Consider the following 4,060-nt stretch of genomic DNA (forward strand, 5'->3'; position numbering starts at 1 on the left):
AAGACCCCTAGTGGTCTTCTATAGACAGAAGAAGACCCCTAGTGGTCTTCTATAGACAGAAGAAGACCCCTAGTGGTCTTCTATAGACAGAAGACCCCTAGTGGTCTTCTATAGACAGAAGACCCCTAGTGGTCTTCTATAGACAGAAGACCCCTAGTGGTCTTCTATAGACAGAAGACCCCTAGTGGTCTTCTATAGACAGAAGACCCCTAGTGGTCTTCTATAGACAGAAGACCCCTAGTGGTCTTCTATAGACAGAAGACCCCTAGTGGTCTTCTATAGACAGAAGACCCCTAGTGGTCTTCTATAGACAGAAGACCCCTAGTGGTCTTCTATAGACAGAAGACCCCTAGTGGTCTTCTATAGACAGAAGACCCCTAGTGGTCTTCTATAGACAGAAGACCCCTAGTGGTCTTCTATAGACAGAAGACCCCTAGTGGTCTTCTATAGACAGAAGACCCCTAGTGGTCTTCTATAGACAGAAGACCCCTAGTGGTCTTCTATAGACAGAAGACCCCTAGTGGTCTTCTATAGACAGAAGACCCCTAGTGGTCTTCTATAGACAGAAGACCCCTAGTGGTCTTCTATAGACAGAAGACCCCTAGTGGTCTTCTATAGACAGAAGACCCCTAGTGGTCTTCTATAGACAGAAGACCCCTAGTGGTCTTCTATAGACAGAAGACCCCTAGTGGTCTTCTATAGACAGAAGACCCCTAGTGGTCTTCTATAGACAGAAGACCCCTAGTGGTCTTCTATAGACAGAAGACCCCTAGTGGTCTTCTATAGACAGAAGACCCCTAGTGGTCTTCTATAGACAGAAGACCCCTAGTGGTCTTCTATAGACAGAAGACCCCTAGTGGTCTTCTATAGACAGAAGACCCCTAGTGGTCTTCTATAGACAGAAGACCCCTAGTGGTCTTCTATAGACAGAAGACCCCTAGTGGTCTTCTATAGACAGAAGACCCCTAGTGGTCTTCTATAGACAGAAGACCCCTAGTGGTCTTCTATAGACAGAAGACCCCTAGTGGTCTTCTATAGACAGAAGACCCCTAGTGGTCTTCTATAGACAGAAGACCCCTAGTGGTCTTCTATAGACAGAAGACCCCTAGTGGTCTTCTATAGACAGAAGACCCCTAGTGGTCTTCTATAGACAGAAGACCCCTAGTGGTCTTCTATAGACAGAAGACCCCTAGTGGTCTTCTATAGACAGAAGACCCCTAGTGGTCTTCTATAGACAGAAGACCCCTAGTGGTCTTCTATAGACAGAAGACCCCTAGTGGTCTTCTATAGACAGAAGACCCCTAGTGGTCTTCTATAGACAGAACCCCTAGTGGTCTTCTATAGACAGAAGACCCCTAGTGGTCTTCTATAGACAGAAGACCCCTAGTGGTCTTCTATAGACAGAAGACCCCTATTGGTCTTCTATAGACAGAGGACCCCTAGGGGTCTTCTATAGACAGAAGACCCCTAGTGGTCTTCTATAGACAGAAGACCCCTAGTGGTCTTCTATAGACAGAAGACCCCTAGTGGTCTTCTATAGACAGAAGACCCCTAGTGGTCTTCTATAGACAGAAGACCCCTAGTGGTCTTCTATAGACAGAAGACCCCTAGTGGTTCATTTAGGCTTAAGGTCCTCCATTGCCTTATTAGTGACTATGACAGACCTCAAGAGGCCTTTAAACGACATAGAGGACTTCGACCTAACAAAGAGTAGGTACCGAGGATTTCAAATGATCTGTCGAGTCTTCCCCTATTTGGCATTTCTATGCCAACACAATTGCATGCTCTCTTCATTCGCATTCACAAAAAAATCTTTTTTTTTCTCCCTACTTTTAGATAGACCCCAAGGGATCATAAAGTGTCTATCCCATGCCATACTATGGCCATAAAATTCCAACGTTTCAGCAAAAACAAAACATCTAAAAAATTTTCAATTTTGTTTTGTTGTTTATTTTTTCGGTTTAGACCTAAAACCGGAACCAAGTATTTAGCGGCAGCATGTTGCACATTATGGGGGTTTTTTGTTGTTGGTGTTGTAGTTGCTGGTTGTTTTATGGCTTTACACAAATTTAGTTATGATTGTTATTTTATTGTTGTTGCTGTTGTTGTGGCGGGGTGGGATGGTAGTGGTGCAGTCTGGGCTTCTGAGGATGATAACGACCACTTTGCTTTGTTTTGCTACTCGGATTTTTATTGTTGCAACTGCTGGCTGCCTGGGTGTTGTTGAGTTCATTGCGAATAAATGTTTATGACTTGGTCGGTTGTCGTCCCGCTTTAGACCAACCCGTCTTCCTCACACTTTATTTGTGGGGCAAACGTGAATGTGCTTTTAAGTATTTGTAAAGTGCGTTGATGGCTGTGATGACGATGGTGATGATGGCCTAAACACTCCCTCATTAGCTGATTAGCAGCGAGTCGTGTTTGTTGGCTGGTAACAACACATGTCTTGTCACGTCTCCTATATTTGTGATGCGGTTCTCTTTGTTTTCCTGGTGGCGGTGGTGGTGATTTCCCGTTTATGTGCGAAAAATGTGGGGGTTTCTTTGAAGTGAGAAATGGGAGCCTTTGATGATGAAATTACGCCGGAATGTGATGACTTGAAAAACATGATTATCCTCAAGTGGGATATTATGACCCCTAAGAACTTCAAGAATTTTCAAAAGGGATTCTGTCTACTTCGCCAGACCTTCGGTCTTTCATATAGAGTGGAGACCTCTTGAGTTCATTTTAAACTATTTAATAAAAAATCCACTCCTTTAGGTACTCCTTGCAAAATATTTTTAAAAAATCCACGCCTTGGTCTAATGGTCGTTGAAAAAATATTTTTAAAAAATCCACGCCTTGGTCTAATGGTCCTTGAAAAAAAATATTTTTAAAAAATCCACGCCTTGGTCTAATGGTCGTTGAAAAAATATTTTTAATGAAATCCACGCATTGGTCTAATGGTCGTTGAAAAATATTTTTAAAAAATCCACCGCTCGGTATTTTTAAAAAATATTTTTAAATCTATTCTATATATTTTTGATTTAAGTATTTTATGTTTGATATCCTCTTACCCTTCCATTAAGGGCTCACGTTATGTTAGTTTTTTATTTTACTTTTAGTTTTTCGGTTTAATGTTCTCTCCAAACCAAGCAGAACCCCTCCAAATCCCCCTTTGCTGCTGCATAACCTCAAAAATGTTCTAGCCAAAAAATCCACACACTGCATTAAGACAATATTTATGGCTTTAAACTAACAATCGATAGAGAGATAGTGGCTCATAGTTTTGACCTCTTATCTAGTTTCCGCAAGGCGCCACTTTGCGTGTTTTTGTTCACAACAGAGCTCATACAAACAAAGCCCTTCAAAACACAAACACAGTTACACCAACACACTCAAACACATATAAATGTACATAACATATGCATTTAACATTTGCCAATATCCGCCTTTTGTTTTCCCACCATAATAGTCGTCGCCGACTTGTTCGTCGTGTCGTAGTCGCATCATAAATTTTCTATCAATACGAGTCGTAGGTGTTGTCGTTGGTGCTTTTGTAGTTCTCGAAGTCATCGTCATCATCATGGCCGTCGTCGTCGCCATCGTTGTCATTTTTGTCTTGTACGACATAGAATTTACTAGTTTTTAGTGTCGTCATAATGTCTGCTAAGATTGCTGCAATTTCCGTAAAACCCATCATCAGTCGAACACCACCACCCCTCCTCATCCCACAATCCCCTGGAGTGAAGTTCACTCTGCCTTTGTGGTGGTTATTCACTCCTTTATAGCTTGCATAAAAACTTCTTACTTACCGAAAAATATGCTTTACTTCTCTTATCTTCCGTGACTGGTGCTCTCTTTCGAGTGATTTTTCGCATTCTGTCTCTCAGCATTTTTTTTTTTGTTCTTTGGGAAATTTGCATTTTCCTCAGGGTTGCCGATTTCCCTGGAAATGACTCAGGGTTAAATATATAAGCGAGGATTTTTTTAAAAATAATTTTTCAAGGTCCATTAGACCAAGGCGTGGATTTTTTAAAGAACATTTTTTCAAGGTCCATTAGACCAAGGCGTGGATTTT

This window comes from Musca vetustissima, unplaced genomic scaffold (assembly GCF_032173495.1).
Source record: "Musca vetustissima isolate MV318-11 ecotype Yass unplaced genomic scaffold, APGP_CSIRO_Mvet_v1 utg18572, whole genome shotgun sequence".
Lineage (NCBI taxonomy): Eukaryota > Metazoa > Arthropoda > Insecta > Diptera > Muscidae > Musca > Musca vetustissima.